Source organism: Bufo bufo, chromosome 1 (genome assembly GCF_905171765.1).
Source record: "Bufo bufo chromosome 1, aBufBuf1.1, whole genome shotgun sequence".
Lineage (NCBI taxonomy): Eukaryota > Metazoa > Chordata > Amphibia > Anura > Bufonidae > Bufo > Bufo bufo.
In genome coordinates, this window is record NC_053389.1 from 70,679,608 (window position 1) to 70,699,715 (window position 20,108).

Consider the following 20,108-nt stretch of genomic DNA (forward strand, 5'->3'; position numbering starts at 1 on the left):
CTGCTGTGAAGTGAGGGAATAAAGCTAAGCCACCTATCCAGGGTCGGGACAAAGGGTAGGCGAGGGTAGGCACCCGACTAGGATGCCACCTTTCTACCCATAAGTGGGGGGGGGGGGCAAAATCACGGCTGAATCTGTGGCTGTTCACCTTTACAGGCTTCAGGCCGTTTTACTCTCTAAAAAAAGACCCATGCATATTACTATGTACAGGTGTATGAGGCCCCACCCTTCTCCCAAGAATCTCCGCCCCTCACGGTGACACATTCCCTTCCAGGAGCAGATCCATAGTAAACTTATGGTTACAGGACCTGTGGTGATTTCACAGTCATGTGATCAGTGTGTGGGAGGAGTTAAGGAAGCACACAAGGTTCTGTGTAGGACTGTGCGGGAGAAATAAGGTACCTTATGTATAGAGCATGTGTATAAAGCAGGGCTGGGAATGTGTGATGCAGAGATTCATATGTGTAGATCTTCATGCACATTACCGACAGAGCTCTACTACATGCACATTACATAGACAGCCTTCTATATGGACATGCCTTAGTCATGTAGTATAGCAGTGTATGTAATGTCCGTATGCAGCATACGGGTAGGTTACCCGACACTGCTAGAATGTAATGTGTGTTTCCCTTTAAGCCAGTTAGGCCTGGTGCAGGCAATCTTTATTCCAGCCAGCAGAGGGAGCCCCCCAGTTCAGTATAAATAGGCTTGGGCCTAGCCAGGAAGAGAGTTCAGAAGTTTCTAGAGCCTGAGGAAGCTGAGAGAGAGACAGAGGCAAGTCAAGAAAAGCAAGAGGTACTCAAGACAACTGAGGAGGTACTTGATAGAGATAAAACCAAGGATATACGCCAGAGCTCGGGCATTGGACCTTGGAGAAGAGTTTCTATGTTCCAGGATCAGTCAGGAATAGAGTGCAAGCTGCCTGTACTGCAAGTCCTGTGTTTAACACTCTGAAGTCACCTTGCTATATATATATATATTGCCTGCATCAACTGTATTGAAAATCAACTGTCTTCAAAGGAACTGCGCTTCCGTCAATGTCCCTAAATGATGACTACTAAAGTTTGAATTCTGTTTTAACATCACGTGGTTCCTCAGTTATTCCTGCTATCAGCAAACGGCGTGCCACCGTTTAATTGGCAGTGGCGTCACGAACATTTCTCATCATCACCTGCCCTTGCAGAGAGTCAGCCGTCTCAGGTTAGTGTCTATTGCACTACAACACCCAGGAACATTTCTAAACCTAACTTGAGTACGCTGCACCTCTCTTTTGGCGTCACGAACAGGATATGCACGCTTTATAGTGCAAGAAGCATGAACTTTGTGCCTTATACAGTTGCCCTGTGACCAAAGTGACAAATTGCCTGTTTTATTAAAGTGGACTTTGTGGACTAAAAAACATACCCAAAGTGTGCCTAAAACCTCTAAAAAGCGCTGTACAGTGTTGCGCTAGCAAGAGGAAGGAAATCGCCACACCGGAGTGTGGTTTTATGGACTTTTCAACAACCCTGCTTGCTGTCGGGGAATGGGGACCAAGATGGCCACCGGCCGCCTGGAGTAAAGTTTCCCGCGCTGCTGAGGACCTTCGTGGGCGGATCCCTGCAAAGACAGCGAATCCCGCCCCTCGTCATCATCGCACCGCCGCGGCCCTGTTTCTTCTACGTCACCGCGTACTCTGGACGTCCGGATCTCTCAAGACTTGGCCTGCGCAAGCCCGGCGATACCGGTAAGAACTTGTAACCGGAGGGAAAGGGATTGTTCCGGCCCCTTTAGTCACCAGCGGCCACATCGCAATAAGCTAACATGTCAGAACCGGGAGTTCCCGAGCAGCCGGCCCCGGGAGAGCTTGCGGCTCCTAATCATTCTATAGCCCCCAGCATGATGCCCTTTACCATGCCTTACTATTTCGGGGCCCCATGGTTTCCCCGCTATAAAGGAGAGACCCATACCCTAAGAGACTTTAAAGAAAAGTTGCTGGCATTATTCAAACTGTACCCCATAAATGCCGATCAGCAAATGGAAATCCTGCTAGCGCAACTGGAGGGAGCTGCCCGCAGGGAGGTATTATCCTGGCCTGCTACTGAGCGGAGTACTCTAGAGCAGATATTCACCCGCCTCAGGGCCACTTTTGAAACCAGGACTGCCTCAGAGATAAAGATGCACTTCTTTGGCAAGAAACAGAAGCCCGGTGAGTCCCTCCGTGACTATGCCCTATCACTTCAGGAGGCTTTAGGGACTGTAATCCAGATAGATCCCAAAGAGGCTGATAATCAGGACCAGACCCTAAGGGAACCATTTATCACCGGGGTGTCTAGTGAGCAAATAAGGACCCAATTAAAGATGCTGTCCGCCCAGCACCCTAACAGTGCCTTTCTGGACTTTAAAGAACTGGCTATAAAAATTCTGGGGTCAGCAGTATCTACGGAGTTGAGCACCCCACCTGAGTCATCAGCCTGCAGGCCAAAACCGCTTATCTCTAACCAAGCTCAGGCCGGTCAAGCTGTTCAAGTGTCAGCTACCGATACTATTGCCATGCTGACAGAGCAAGTAAATCACCTCACTAAAAGTCTAGAGAAAGTGTGCAGAAAAATAGAGGAATGGGAAAAACCCATAATGACAGAAGAAGAATTCCTGTCACCTCCTAGGCCGTTCCCACCTCCTTACCAAGAGACTCACCCCAGGGATCCTGGGAGGCGTAATAGAGATCGCAAGCGGCCCGTGTGTACATACTGCAAAAAGCTGGGACACACAGAATCCACGTGCTGGCAGTTAAACGGGCAACCCCTGAGGCTGAGGACCACCCCTCGGGAGGTAGAACACTAGGTCCAAAGGATCCAAATTGGATGCCACGGTATGTAGGATCCCATCCTCAAATCAATATAGAGATCAACGGGGTCCCCTTTGAAGCCCTATTAGACACTGGGTCTCAGGTCACTACTATTCAGCTGCCCGCCTTTGAAAGATTCTGGGACACCAACCAATTGACCCAGCCGCCTGAATCCTGGGTAGAAATTATCGCCAGCAATGGCAAACCAGTAAAGATTCATGGATACTGGGAACCCACCCTGCAGGTGGGAGAAGTAACCTTACCACAACAGGGGGTGATAGTAGTACAGGCCGGCGACAGAGGAGGACATCCTGTCATTCTAGGCACCAATGTCTTCAAAAACTGTTATTCAGAAATACTTGCCGTATTACACCAGACTTTGCCCACTGCTTCCTCTGCATCCAAGAGGGTGATTCAAAAGACTATTACGGTGTTAAGTGCCCAGCAGAGGTTTGCTAATGGGAAAGGAGAAATTTGTACTGCCAGGATTAGTGATATTAAGCCTGTGACTTTGCCTCCTAATTCTCAAACTCTTTTATGGTGTCGTGCTGTCCTGGGAGTCCAAGGCCGAGATTATCCAGCCCTGGTAGAACCAATCCAGATGGAGGATTACCCTTATGTTAGAGCTGCCAAGTGCCTGGTGAACGTCTCCCAAGGTAAAGTACCTGTCCGTCTGATTAACCTGAGTGATCATCCTGTTGCGCTTACTAAGCATTGCCGTGTTGCCCAGCTGTCCCAGGTGTCCTTCCAAGACGTCATTCGTCTTCCAGTGACAGAAAAGCCGCCAGCTGCAGTCAGCGGACGTCCGTCGGTGACCCAGCCACAAGTGCCCTGGTGGGAAGAGCTCCTTGTGGGGGACGAGACTACCCCCCAAGAAACAACAAGAAGGGATTATACAGCTTGTCAAAGAGTACCACCAGGCCTTCAGTAAGCATGCTACTGATTATGGAGAGGTGAGTGCCATACAACACACCATACCTACTGGCTCTCATCCTCCTATCAAGGAGAGATACAGACCTTTACCACCTACTTCATATCAGACTGTAAAAGAAATGATCCAAGAGATGAAAGACTCTAATGTAATCCGGGACAGCCGTAGTCCGTGGGCTGCACCCCTGGTCCTTGTAAAGAAGAAGGACGGTGGTATCCGTTTCTGTGTGGATTATAGGAAAATTAATCAAATAACCCACAAAGATGCATACCCACTGCCCCGCATTGAGGAGTCACTAACTGCTCTGGGCTCCTCTGCCTATTTCTCCACATTGGACTTGACCAGTGGCTACTGGCAAGTACCCATGGCCCCTGCAGATAGGGAAAAGACTGCTTTCACTACTCCCATGGGCCTGTTCGAATTCAATTGTATGCCGTTCGGGCTATGTAATGCCCCAGGAACTTTCCAGAGACTAATGGAACGGTGTTTGGGTCACAAAAACTTTGAAACAGTGCTGCTGTATCTAGATGACGTCATTGTGTACTCGAAAACATATGAAGACCATCTAAAACATTTGGCAGAAGTATTTGAAATCCTTATCAAATATGGCTTGAAGGTAAAGCCATCCAAGTGTCACCTGCTCAAACCTGCAGTAAGATACCTGGGGCATGTGGTCAGCGGAGAGGGCGTGCAACCTGACCCTGATAAGCTAGCGGCTGTCCGTAATTGGCCGGTTCCTACTACCGTCAAGGAAGTGAGGGGTTTCCTTGGTTTTGCCGGCTACTATAGACGTTTTATCCCCCATTTTGCTCAAATAGCTGATCCTATCCAGGAGCTCTTGAGGGGGCAACCCAAGAAAAGTCCTAGAACTCCTGTGCCCATTGAGTGGAATGAGGAAAGAGAGATAGCGCTCCAATTGCTAAAAAAGAAACTGACCGAGCCTCCTGTGTTAGGTTATCCAGATTATAGCAAGCCTTTCCATCTTTATACCGATGCTAGCAAGCGAGGCCTGGGAGCTGTGTTAGCCCAAATCCAAGAGGGAAAAGAGAGAGTGATAGCATATGCAAGCCGCTCCCTGAAAGGAGCTGAGAAAAATGACCAGAATTATAGTTCCTTCAAACTAGAGTTCCTGGCATTAGTGTGGGCAGTGACGGAAAAATTCAAAGATTATCTAGCCACCACCCCGTTCATTGCATTCACTGACAATAACCCTCTGGCACATCTAAATACAGCTAAATTAGGGGCCTTGGAGCAGAGATGGGCCTCTCGCCTTGCCAACTATGATTTCTCTGTAAAATATCGTGCTGGACGTACTAATGATAATGCTGATGCTTTATCCAGGCTTCCCACAGAGACAGCTCCTGATGATGTGCGAGATGATTGGGAAGATGTAGAGATGCCGGCTTTCTATAACAAATTTGCTCAACAGGATCAGGCTCGAGCTACCAATGACAGAGCTGCAGTTCCTTCACCCTCCAGGAGGCCTGAACCTAAAGAAGAAAGGTGGGTGAAACTACAGTCTGAAAGTAGAGTGCTGGGTGAGTTGTTGGACTTCATTACTAGTGGCAGAGCCCCTGAGAGGATTCGGCGTAAGAGTGGAGATCCTGAGCTCATCAAACTGTGGAGACAGCGCCATCAACTCTTCATACAAAAGGGCCTATTGCTACGGAGAAGCCTAGACCCAGTGTCCAACGAAAGAGTACACCAGATTCTCATACCCCGACGAGATGCAGGTATGGTGTTGGAGATGTACCACAATCAATCCGGGCACTTTGGGGTCCAAAAGACTGAGGCTACTATCCGCCAGCGGTTTTACTGGGTGGGCATGAGAGAAGACATGGAAAAGTGGTGTCGGGAGTGTGTAGCCTGTGCCTTAAAACGAAGTGAGCACCATGATCAGAGGGCACCACTGAGACCCATTGTAAGTACCCGTCCTCTTGAACTGGTCGCCATCGACCATGTGAAACTGGAGCCTAGTCGCTCAGGGTATGCTTATGCCATGACTATTATTGACCATTTCACTAAGTTTGTTGTAGCGGTGCCTGTGAGAGACCAGACAGCCAAGACTACAGCCGAACTGTTCTGGAAGCACTTCCTCCTGCCCTACGGATGTCCAGAAAAGATCCTCACCGATCAAGGACCTGCTTTTGAGTCCCATCTGTTCCATGAACTGTGCCGCTTACACAACTGTAAGAAGATCCGGACAACGGCCTACCATCCTCAAGGTAATGGATTATGTGAAAAAATGAATCAGACCTTGATAGAGATGCTGAGGGCCGTGCCTCCTGAAAACAGAGGAGATTGGCCTAATCTGTTGCCACAGCTCATGTTCACATACAATCATACCATACATTGTTCCACCGGGTATACCCCTTTTTACTTGATGTTTGGGCGCCAAGGGACATTGCCTGCTGATCATTCATTGGACATACACGTACCTGATTGCATTAACCCATTACCTAACACCGACTGGGTTGCTGAACATCAAAGGCGATTGAATACAGCCAAAGCCATTGTTCAGGAACGTATGGACTATGCTAGGGGCCGACAGCAGAGAGACTATGATCAAGCAGCCCATGCAGAACCCTTGACAATAGGGGCTGTGGTATGGTTAAAAAATAACCGCCGTACCAGTAAACTGGACAGTAAATGGGAGCGAAGTCCCTATGTTGTCACTGCAATCCCAAATGTTGGAACTCACACTTATGAGATCACCCGGGAAGGCAAGGGATCCCAAATTGTACACCGAAACCGGTTAAAGCTTTGCCTGACACCAGAACCCAGTGCCGAGAGTTCTGGATCTGAATATCCTGTGTCAGAGTCAGCAATACAGCCCGAGGATCCTATGCAGGAGGCTGTCAGTAATCTAAGATATGACGCTGATCCCATGCATTGGCTTCTGACACCGTGGCTGAACTTGTTGGTGCCCGCTCCAGCACCTACTGTATCTTCACCTCCAGAAGAGCCAGTTCGAGATGCCCTGGATCCAGTTCCCCCTGTAGTGGATATTGTTGTTCCTGTTGTTCCTGACCAAGATCTCACTGATGGAGACCCTCCTGTTGTTTCTCTCTCTTCTACCTCGTTTCTAAGGGAAGAAGAGACCCCTATATTGAGAAGGTCTACCCGGATGACCAGGGCACGCCCGCCAGTCCGTTTAGGAGACTTTGACTATTCTGGTGGTGTCTCCTCCCAAACAGTTGCTACTGGTAATGCCTTGCTGGACATTTGTGCGCAAGAATGGACTCCCCCACGTGAGCCCTTGCCTGTGATACACCCACAAGAAACTCCTGGGTAGTTCTGTTATTATACTGTCACCAAAGACAATGGACTAACCTGGTTCACCCTAAGTCCGCTGTGCCAGGTCAGCGGCCGTGCCTAAGAAGCAAGAAGACGCCCCTTTCCCTTGTGTCATTTGTTCATTGAGTTACAAATGTTAAATAATTATTTATTGTATTTATAATGGAATGCATATGTTATGTACCATGTTATGCCGGTTCAGGAAGGTGTGTGAGTACGAGGCCTTACTCACGTTAAAGTCTGGGGGTGTGCAACATACGGGTAGGTTACCCGACACTGCTAGAATGTAATGTGTGTTTCCCTTTAAGCCAGTTAGGCCTGGTGCAGGCAATCTTTATTCCAGCCAGCAGAGGGAGCCCCCCAGTTCAGTATAAATAGGCTAGGGCATAGCCAGGAAGAGAGTTCAGAAGTTTCTAGAGCCTGAGGAAGCTGAGAGAGAGACAGAGGCAAGTCAAGAAAAGCAAGAGGTACTCAAGACTACAGAGGAGGTACTTGATAGAGATAAAACCAAGGATATACGCCAGAGCTAGGGCATTGGACCTTGGAGAAGAGTTTCTATGTTCCAGGATCAGTCAGGAATAGAGTGCAAGCTGCCTGTACTGCAAGTCCTGTGTTTAACACTCTAAAGTCACCTTGCTATATATATATATATTGCCTGCATCAACTGTATTGAAAATCAACTGTCTTCAAAGGAACTGCGCTTCCGTCAATGTCCCTAAATGATGACTACTAAAGTTTGAGTTCTGTTTTAACATCACGTGGTTCCTCAGTTATTCCTGCTATCAGCAAACGGCGTGCCACCGTTTAATTGGCACTGGCGTCACGAACATTTCTCATCATCACCTGCCCTTGCAGAGAGTCAGCCGTCTCAGGTTAGTGTCTATTGCACTACAACACCCAGGAACATTTCTAAACCTAACTTGAGTACGCTGCACGTATAGCAGTGCTATAAGTGTAATGTGCATACAGTAGAGCTTTCTATGTGAAATGAGCATGGAGTAGAGCTGTGTATGTAGTGTGCATACAGTAGAGCTTTCTATGGAAAATAAGCATGGAGCTTGTGTATGTATTTTGGATATAGCAGTTCTGTCTGTATGATGGGCTTGTAGTGGAGCTGTGTTTGCAATGTGCATATGATACAGATACCTGTTTTATAAGCATGGAGCAGAACTGGATACGTAATCTCCATACAGCAGAGCTCTGAATTTAAAGTGGCTATCCAGTGATTGATAATGATAACCCATCCGCAGGAGAGCACATCATTATCAGAACTTCAGGGGTCCAAGTCATAGCACCCCCGCCGATCAGTTGTTTCAGGGAGACGCACTAACCGAAGCTCTCGTGAACACAGCTGGCTCCCAGAAGCTTTCCAAGCCCAGCGCCTTACATCATATAGTGGAAGTGCGTGGTATTGCAGCTCAGCCCCATTCGATTAAATGGGGCCAAGCTGCAGCCGGGCCATGTGATAAATGTACGGTGACGTCACATGGCCTAGCAGGAGGCCGCGGCACTCAGTGACTGACCTTCTTCCCTTGCATCACATGCGACGGTACACATGACACAAGGGGAGCAGGAGACCACTGCGGCCTGTGATTGGCTGCAGCGGTCACTTGTCACCCTGTCGACGGATGTTGATGTCAGTACAGAGGGGAGTGGAAGTGCTGCCGATCCAGGAGCCATAAAGACTGAATCCAACGGTGAGGTCCAGGTGAGTATCATCAACAGTGCGGGTCTGCCATGTCTGGAGGTCTGATTATGGCTTGGATAACCCCTTTAAGTACACAGTAGTCTTGGGAGCACTGTTTATGGCTCTGTTATGGGGGTACTACATATGAAAATACTGTATATAGGGCTCCATTATGGCGCCAGTGGTCTTATGTTTAGCGTATGATGTTGCATAGATTTGGAATTGTCTAAATTTGCTATTTATACATGGAAAACATAATAGAGGACTAGTAAAGGTTTCTCTGCATAAATAGAAACCTCTTAATGTTATCTGGGCTTATATATATGAATTACTGCAACTTCGGACTCCTCCTCGGCTAAAAATACTCCTCAGAAATGCTAAGAGGACTATTTTAACTCTTCTTGACAAAATGTAGTGCGACCTCTGGCCCGAAGCCTATGAGGCAGTAGAATGGCGTAAGAGGTCGCGATGACATCATAGTAAGCTCCTACGTCAGGTTTTGCGAATAGAAGGGAAGTAAGCAACTCAAATCCATGGAGATGTCACCTGTGAGTCACTATTTCTGCCCCTGACGGCTTCTTTTAAATATGTTTTAAAGTCTTTATTAGAAAGTAGGGTATTTTAATTTATTTAATTTTTTTGGGGGGAGGGGGGAGGCGCAATCTGCCTGTTCTGCCTAGGTCTCCAAAATACCTTGTCCGACCTTGTAGCCTGCTGCACTTTGTCACGTTTAACTCTGGCCTTATTCTTCAGTATGGCCTGAGGGAGTTCACCGTGACACAACACTTCGTCATTACCAATCCTATCCTCTACACTGGCTCCTCAGGGGATTGCTACACATGCAGTGTAGTGAGTCTCTATCAAGTAAATGGGACCAGTTACCTGCACAGCCTGGTGGTTGACAGCGCTCCTGTGTAGGAAGAGGTGGCACTACACCATCGCTGTGCCCTGTTTATTCTCAGTATCATTTGCAACATGCCGCCCCCCAGGGCCGATCGGGTCCCAGGGTTTAGGAATGCTGAGTGGGGATGCCACCTTAATAGTTTGTGTCATGTTGTTCCTTCCTGGATACTGTCACTCCCCGGGGTTAGGGTCTGTGGCAACAAAGGATTTGTAGTTGGCGGAATAGGTTGAGTCCAGACTTGGAAAAGTTTAACAGTTTTTACTTGAATAAACTTGAGATAAACTTGTGTCATCCAAACAATACTTGATCTTTCTCTTGGCTCCAGCAGGCTAAGGGTAAACTGGCAGGTAAACTTGAAAACTTTGTTTTATCTTTCTGCTGGTTACTGGACTTTCTAGCAGTTCTGGTACCTTTGAGTGGGGGGCCTTTAGCTGTTGACCCCCTCATAATACTCCGTCTATATACTGCTCTATGAGCTGCTTCCCCTGCAAGACTCCTGCACTCCCCTCATTGTACCATGTCTCGTCTCCTTCCAACTATAGCTTCCTGCAACTCCACCTCTGGTAGGAAGCAGTGCTTGTCCACTTCTGCCAAAAAGAGGGGGGGGGGGGGGGGGAGATGGAATGATTAGTTCCATTCTATCTAAAGATCTCTGCCAGATACACTACCACCTGATGGACAACCAGGCACAATGCATGAAATGCAATACATAACAGTTACATAGCAATCTTAAGGCACAGTATCAGGGGACCTGGAAATAAATGCACATTCTCGGCTAGCCATTAGAGACAGTAGCTAGGTGTAAGAATGGTAGTGCCCCCTCTAGGGTACTACACATTCAAGGTCCCAGAGGTTGGACTCCCACTCATCATAGTGATAGTGTAGTTAGTCCAAACCATAGAAACAACCTTACAATAATATGGTGCATTTAGTGCAATAAAAGAGAGCGGAGTGCACAACAATTATAGTTTTAAATCAACAAGTATTGACTTTATAACTATATTTCACACCCACTGGGAAGGGTGAAGCTGGGGCTTTTAGTAAATATGCATTTGTGAACTCCACTTTTATATATTGTGGATATTATACCTGTCAGGTATCTCTGCATTGCACTGCACCGTCCCTGACTTGTCCCCGTGTCAGTCTTACTGCTTCTTATTCCCAACGTGCTTTACTTTTATATGTTAATATCCAGTACTGGGAAGTCCCTAGAGTCCAGTCTCCGGCCTGCGATTCTCTTTCATGTTTTCTCTTTCAAATTAAAGTTATACACAGTTCCTGTCTCATTCCCTTTCTACATCTCATTTTCTGCTCCTGTACATCTACATGTCTCCCTTTCCTTGCTCTGCTAGTCTATACATTAGCTTTTCCTCGCTCCCGAGCCTCCCAGCTTATTGATTTATACAGTACGGTAAGTAAACCATCGGCATGAAATAGTGAACTTTTTAATGCCACTGTATGACAATGCATTTTTTCCCCCCACAAATAAATTATACCTATGTTCAGTAAATAGTATATGAGAACAACTTCTGTCCAGCAGACCTATTAGTACATGGAGCATACTTGATGGGGGGAAATTGGACATTTTCTATGTTTTTTCTATGATTTTTGTTTAACTTTGATTTCCTCTAAAGAAGCTTACTCGAAACAGGCGTTGGGGTGTTTTAGGAGGAGCACACTTCTTGGTCTGTATACTCTTATGTATTGTTTGCAGCGCTATGTTTTGGTCTATACTTATATTCACCGCTGTTACATACTTACATTACTTGTGGATGTGACCGATATTGTGGCTCCTCCGTGTGGCTGATCTGTCGATATCATATTATATGTTTGTAATTTTTAACTTATATTTAATAAAATATTGACTTATTTTCATAGAAATCTGTGTATGCAGTGTGTTTGATATTTTATTTTTCGGTGTTTAACTTTAACTTTGATTTGCGAATCAAAGTTTTCCTAAACTTCGGATGGAATACCGGTTCGAATGCTTTGCTTTGCTCAACACTAGAACTCACCATCACCACCTCCTCAGGCAGAGAGTTCCATAGTCTCACTGCTCTTACCGTAAAGAATCCTTTTCTATGTTTGTGTACAAACCTTCTTTCCTCCAGACGCAGAGGATGTCCCCTCGTCACAGTCACAGTCCTGGGGATAAATAGATGATGGGAGAGATCTCTGTACTGACATCTGATATATTTATACATACGATCTCCCCTTTGTCATCTTTTTTCTAGACTGAATAATTAAAATTTTGATAATCTTTCTGGGACCTGTAGTCCACCCATTTCAGCTATTAGTACTTTAGTTGCCCTCCTCTGGACCCTCTCCAGCTCTACTATATCTGTCTTGTTCACAGGAGCCCAGAACTGTACACAGTACTCCACGTGTGGTCTGACTAGTGATTTGTAAAGTGGTAGGACTATGTTCTTATCACGGGCATCTATGCCCCTTTTGATGCAACCCATTATCTTATTGGCCTTGGCAGCAGCTGCCTGACACTGGTTTCTACAGCTTAGTTTGCTGTTAACTAAAATTCCTAAGCCGAACATGCGAACATACTGCGATATTCGCATGCGCCATATTTTTTTGCATAGCGCCGAACTTTGACCCATGACACATTCATCAGGTGGGACAGGACAGCCAATTGAGACGTTTCAGCACATGGACACACCCCCAACCCTATAACAGAACCCGATCTGGCAGCCATTTTACATTATATGTTTTGCCAGTGTAAGGAGAGTTTGCATTTTGGAGCAGGGACAGTTAGGGACACCAAACGCTAGCTAATAGGGCCACAAAAGTCCTTTTAAGGACTGGTATAGGTGTGCTATCGATAGGTGTGATATAAAGGGGTGTGATATACTTATAATATACTTTCGAACATAGAAATTATATTATAGTGTATTTGTATGTGTGCAGTTCTGCTGCAAAACAGCTAGATAGAGGAACAAACGCCATTGGAGTATTTAATTGCAACGGGTGTGATATACCTTTTGCCCGAAAACAAACTGCTTGAGGGCTGCGATATACCTTCTTCCACAAAATACTGATTGAGGGGTGCTATATACCTGTTTCTGCCAAATACTAATTGAGGGGTGCTATATACCTGTTTCCACCAAATACTGTTTGAGGGGTGCCATATACCTTACATAGTTACATAGTTAATACGGTTGAAAAAAGACATACGTCCATTAAGTTCAACCAAGAGATAGGTGGGGACGCAAATCCCAGAAGGAAGTGAGACTCTGATTTCTACACGTTTTCATAAGCATTAATGTTTTTTACTTTTAAGAATTCATCTAAACGCTTTTTGAAACTGTCCAGTGTTCCTGCTGTGACCACGTCCTGAGGAAGTCTATTCCACAGATTCACAGTTCTTACAGTAAAGAAGCTTTGACGCTTATGGAGACTGAACTGTTTCTTCTCCAGTCAGAGGCAGTGCCCCTTTGTCTTTTGAGCACATATTACATGGAACAGCTTTTCGCTGTATTTTTTGTACGGCCCATTTATATACTTGTATAGGTTAATCATGTCTCCCCTTAGACGTCTCTTCTCAAGACTAAATAAATTCAATTATTTTAATCTTTCTTCATAACTAAGACCCTCCATGCACCTTATCATTTTAGTTGCTCTCCTCTGTACTTTTTCCAGCTGCAGTGCATCCTTTCTATATACTTGTGCCCAGAACTGGACTGCGTATTCCAGATGAGGCTGCACCAGCGCTTTGTAAAGTGGTAGTATTACATCCCTGCCCCGCAAGTCCATGCCTCGTTTAATGCATGACGATATCCTGGTGGCCTTAGAAGCAGCTGATTGACATTGTATGCTGTAATTGAATCTACCATCCACAAGGACACCCAAATCCTTCTCTATAAGTGACTCTCCCAGTGTTACCTCACCCCTAGGACATATGAAGTACAGCGATTATTACTACCAAGATGCATAACTCTACATTTGTCCACATTGAACCTCATTTGCCAAGTTGATGCCCAATCACTCAGAGTGTTCAAGTCAGCTTGTAGTTTGTGGACATCTTCCATAGACTGTACAGTTCTACACAGCTTAGTGTCATCTGCAAATATAGATATGGTGCTATTAATTCCATCCTCAATATCATTAATAAATAAATTAAATAATAAAGGGCCCAGCAATGAACCTTGGGGTACACCACTAATAACCTGGGACCATTCTGAATAGGAATCATTGACCACAACTCTCTGGACACGGTCCTTCAGCCAGTTTTCAATCCAATTACAAACTATACTTTCCAAGCCAATAGAACTTACTTTACTTATTAAGCGTCTATGAGGGACAGTATCAAAAGCCTTTGCAAAATCCAGAAACACTACATCCACAGCCGCCCCTCTGTCTAGGCTGCTACTCACCTCCTCATAAAAACAAATCAGGTTAGTCTGACAACTTCTGTCCTTGGTAAATCCATGCTGGTTATCACTTATAATAATTTTTATAGTCACATACTCCTGTATATAGTCCCTTAAGAGCAGGGCCGCTGATAGAAATCATGGGGCCCCGTACAGCATACATGACGGGGCCCCCTTCAGCTCCACCCCCTGATCCCTCCTTCAGCCACACCCCTGGCCCCGCCCTTGGCCCCTCCCCAGACGCCGCCTTGAAACAACATGCAGATTTGTCTACAAGTGATATTTATGGCGCTGGGGGGTCGTCTGTGAATGGCGCTGTTATGGAGGGGATCTGTGAATGGCACTGTTATGGAGGGGATCTGTGAATGGCACTGTTATGGAGGGGATCTGTGAATGGCACTGTTATGGAGGGGATCTGTGAATGGCACTTTTATGGAGGGATCTGTGGATGGCACTGTTATGGAGGGGATCTGTGGATGGCACTGTTATGGAGGGGATCTGTGGATGGCACTGTTATGGAGGGGATCTGTGGATGGCACTGTTATGGAGGGGATCTGTGGATGGCACTGTTATGGAGGGGATCTGTGGATGGCACTGTTATGGAGGGGATCTGTGGATGGCACTGTTATGGAGGGGATCTGTGGATGGCACTGTTATGGGGGGATCTGTGGATGGCACTGTTATGGAGGGGATCTGTGGATGGCACTGTTATGGGGGGATCTGTGGATGGCACTGTTATAGAGGGGGATCTGTGGATGACACATACCGTATATAGCATCTTATGCTATGTGTCATCCACAGATACCCCTCCATAACAGTGCCATTCACAGATACCCTCCATAACAGTGCCATCCACAGATCCCCCCCATAACAGTCATCCACAGATCCCCCCATAACAGTGTCATCCACAGATCCCCCCATAACAGTGTCATCCACAGATCCCCCCCATAACAGTGTCATCCACAGATCCCCCTCCATAATGGTGCCATCCACAGATCCCCCCCATAAGTGTCATCCACAGACCCCCCGGCCCCCCCCCATAAGTGTCATCCACATGACAGCCCCCCCCCCCCATAACAGTGCCATCCACGGATCCCCCGCCCTCCCTATAACAGTGCCGTCATGGCGTCATCCATATAGATCCCCCCCCCGCCACTCACAGTAGTATACATTAATAAATCGGTGCAGCCGTGCAGGCTGCAGACAGTAACTTTAATTTTAGCACAGGCACAGCGCTCATCTCTTTACTAAAATACTACCTTACATTCAGCTCCTGCCTCCTCCCTCCACCCTCCAGTAACAAGTGCGGGCGGCAGCGCTCACTCACTGACGTCACGCGCCTGCGCCGCCTAGTGGGAGGAGCAGGCGTGTGACGTCAGTGAGTGAGCGCCGCCCCCACACTGCCTGCTGTTACTGGAGCCAGCCCACTGACAGCAAAAAAATTAAAATGGCTCGGGAGTAGGGTTGCCACCTTTTCTTCAAGCCAAACCCGAACAGAAGGGAGGGAGGGCCCCCTTCCAGGCCCCGCCTCCAGCCACGCCCATGTCCCGCCTCCAACCATGTCCCGTCTCCACCCCTGGTCGCTGTCGCACCGCGATCGTTACGCCCCTGATCCCACGCCTGCGCCGTCCCATTTAGTATTCGGCGCAGGCGCGGGATTTACGGGACGAAGAGGAGAACTCGGACGTCAATCAACTGGACATGGGCGTGCCACTGCCAAAGGGTGAATAGACGGAGCCTCTAGGTGCTGCAGGAACGCCCTCATAGCACCTAGAGGCTCATTAGCATATGATAAGTCTTTATTTTAAGAGAACGGCGGCAGCGGCAGGCAGGGAGTTATGTACTGCTGACATCAGCACATCGCTAATGTCAGTCAGCTACATAACATAACGTTTTTTCTGATGATTGACAGATTCAGAAACCTGTTTAAAGGGCTCCTGTCACCCCACTAAACTCTTTTTTTTTTTTTTTTTTTTGCCTTCTTATAATCCCTATACTGCGATATATGAATACATAATGTTATTAGTCATTTTGGTTCAGTAGATAATGAATAAAACAGATTTTTATAATATGTAAATTACCTGTCTACCAGCAGGCAGGGCGGCTACTTGCTGTTAGCAGCCGCATCCTCCTATCATAATGACGCCCCCTCCTCATGTTGATTGACAGGGCCAGCGAACGCGATCGTCCTCTGGCTGGCCCTGTCTGCTATCAAGTTATTGCGCCTGCGCCGTAGCGGTCTTCAGTCGGCACAGGCGCACTGAGAGGAGGACGCTCGCTCGGCCGCTCCTTCCTCAGTGCGCCTACACCAATGACGTCACATCTACACCCGGCGCAGGCGCACTGAGGAAGGAGCGGCCGAGCGAGCGTCCTCCTCTCAGTGCGCCTGTGCCGACTGAAGACCGCTACGGCGCAGGCGCAATAACTTGATAGCAGACAGGGCCAGCCAGAGGACGATCGCGTTCGCTGGCCCTGTCAATCAACATGAGGAGGGGGCGTCATTATGATAGGAGGATGCGGCTGCTAACAGCAAGTAACCGCCCTGCCTGCTGGTAGACAGGTAATTTACATATTATAAAAATCTGTTTTATTCATTATCTACTGAACCAAAATGACTAATAACATTATGTATTCATATATCGCAGTATAGGGATTATAAGAAGCCGAAAAAAAAGAGTTTAGTGGGGTGACAGAAGCCCACACTGTTACATACAATTACACAATTCAAATGTTTTATATTTCTACCTTTTTAGAAGTGAGTGACAGACTAGGACAGGTGTCAGGACTCAGGAGTCAGGACTGTCTTGGTCAGGTTGTCTGCAGGCAGGGCACAGTGGGCACTACATGGGCAGGCTGCTGGAGCTGGACTGGAGAGGAGAAGAAGAATGATTTCTCCCACGGAGCTCCCTCTGCCTCTCTCTCTGATGTCATCACTTCCTTATCAGAGAGAGGGAGGGAGGGACTAGGAGGCAGGGGAGGAGCGAGGGGAGGAGCCTGAACAGTGAGTGAACACAGCGCTGCCTGGCATCACTGTACTGTAGTGTGTAGACTGGAGGAGGGAGGAGGGAGGAGGGAGGAGGGGAGGCTCGGGAGCGCTGCGCTCAGCTGATCACCCGGAGTGACAGCTTAAATATGCGATCGGAGTCTCGGTCGGACCACACTGCAGTTTGAATGAATAATCCTGTGCCCGGGTCTAAGAAAGGGTTGTACCCGGGCACAGGATTACAAACCCGGACTGTCCGGGTGAATCCCGGACGGGTGGCAACCCTACTCGGGAGTCGGCAGCCCGGGCCCCCCCTGCCAGCCGGGCCCGGTACAACTGGGCCAGCTGTACTGGCCTATCAGCGGCCCTGCTTAAGAGTCCTTCAAACATTTTTCCCACAACAGAAGTTAAACTAACTGGTCCATAATTACCTGTGGAGGACCTTCATCCTTTTTGAATGTGGGCACCACGTTTGCCTTGTGCCAATCACTCCACAAAATACTGATTCAGAGGTGCTACTGCTATATACCTTCTTCCACCAAATACACCTGATTCCACAAAATACTGATTGAAGGGTGCCATATACCTGTTTCCGCCAAATACTGATTGATGGGTGCTAAATACCTGTTTCTGTCAAATACTGAGTGAGGAGTGCCATATAACTGTTTCCGCCAAATAGTGATTAAAAGGTGCTATATACCTGTTTCCGTCAAATACTGAGTGAGGTGTGCCATATACCTTCTTCCACAAAATACTGATTGAGGGGTGCTATTGCTATATACCTTCTTCCACCAAATACTGATTAAGGAGTGCAATACACCTGCTTCCACAAAGTACTGATTGAGGGGTGCCATATACCTGTTTCCGCCAAATACTGAAAGATGGGTGCTATATACCTGTTTCTGTCAAATACTGAGTGAGGGGTGCCATATACCTTCTTCCACAAAATACTAATTGAGGGGTGCTATTTCTATATACCTTCTTCCACCATATACTGATTGAGGGCTGCGATACAGCTGCTTCCACAAAATACTAATTGAGGGGTGTCATATACCTGTTTCCGCCAAATACTGATTGAGGTGTGCCATATACCTTCTTCCACTAAATACTTATAGAGGGGTGCTATTGCTATATACCTTCTTCCACCAAATACTGATTGAAGGCTGCAATACACCTGCTTCCACAAAATACTGATTGAGGGGTGCCATATACCTGTTTCCGCCAAATACTGATTGAGGGGTGCTATATATACCTGTTTCCGCCAAAAACTGATTGAGGGGTGCTATATGCCTTCTTTCATCAAATACTGATTGAGGGCTGCGATACCCCTGCTTCCACAAAATACTGATTGATGGGTGCTAAATACCTGTTTCTGTCAAATACTGAGTGAGGAGTGCCATATAACTGTTTCCGCCAAATAGTGATTAAAAGGTGCTATATACCTGTTTCCGTCAAATACTGAGTGAGGTGTGCCATATACCTTCTTCCACAAAATACTGATTGAGGGGTGCTATTGCTATATACCTTCTTCCACCAAATACTGATTAAGGAGTGCAATACACCTGCTTCCACAAAGTACTGATTGAGGGGTGCCATATACCTGTTTCCGCCAAATACTGAAAGATGGGTGCTATATACCTGTTTCTGTCAAATACTGAGTGAGGGGTGCCATATACCTTCTTCCACAAAATACTAATTGAGGGGTGCTATTTCTATATACCTTCTTCCACCATATACTGATTGAGGGCTGCGATACAGCTGCTTCCACAAAATACTAATTGAGGGGTGTCATATACCTGTTTCCACCAAATACTGATTGAGGTGTGCCATATACCTTCTTCCACTAAATACTTATAGAGGGGTGCTATTGCTATATACCTTCTTCCACCAAATACTGATTGAAGGCTGCAATACACCTGCTTCCACAAAATACTGATTGAGGGGTGCCATATACCTGTTTCCGCCAAATACTGATTGAGGGGTGCTATATATACCTGTTTCCGCCAAAAACTGATTGAGGGGTGCTATATGCCTTCTTTCATCAAATACTGATTGAGGGCTGCGATACCCCTGCTTCCACAAAATACTGATTGAGGGGTACCATATACCTGTTTCCGCCAAATACTGATGGAGGGGTCCTATATACCTTCTTCCACAAAATCCTGATTGAGGGGTGCTATATACCTGTTTCCGCCAAATACTAATTGAGGGGTGCCATATACCTTCTTCCACTAAATACTTATTGGGGGGTCGTTTGCTATATACCTTCTTCCACCAAATACTGATTGATGGGTGCTATTGCTATATACCTTCTTCCACCAAATACTGATTGAGGGCTGTGATACACCTGCTTCCACAAAATACTGATTGAAGGGTGCCATATACCCATTTCCGCCAAATACTGATTGAGGAGTACTATTGCTATATACCTTCTTCCATCAAATACTGATTGAGGGGCTGCAATACCCCTGCTTCCACAAAATTCTGATTGAGGAGTGCTATTTCTATATACCTTCTTCCACCAAATACTGATTGATGGGTGCTATTGCTATATACCTTCTTTGACCAAATACTGATTGAGGGCTGCGATACACCTGCTTCCACAAAATACTGATTGAGGGGTGCCATATACCTTCTTCCACAAAATACTGATTGATGGGTGCTATTGCTATATACTTTCTTCCACCAAATACTGATTAAGGGCTGCGATACACCTGCTTCCACAAAATACTGATTGAGGGGTGCCATTTACCTGTTTCCGCCAAATACTAATTGAGGGGTGCTATATACCGGTACCTGTTTCTGCCAAATACTGATTGAGGGGTTCCATATACCTTCTTCCACAAAATACGGATTGATGGGTGCTATTGCTATATACCTTCTTCCACCAAATACTGATTAAGGGCTGCAATACACCTGCTTCCACAAAATATTGATTGAGGGGTGCCATATGCCTGTTTAGACATTTAGTCAAGAGAATGGTCCAGGAAGACAAGAGAAGAGGTGATTTCTCTTCACAGGAAGGGCAATGGCTATAAGAAGATTGCAAAGATGTTAAACATACCAAGAGACACCATAGGAAGCATCATTCGCAAAT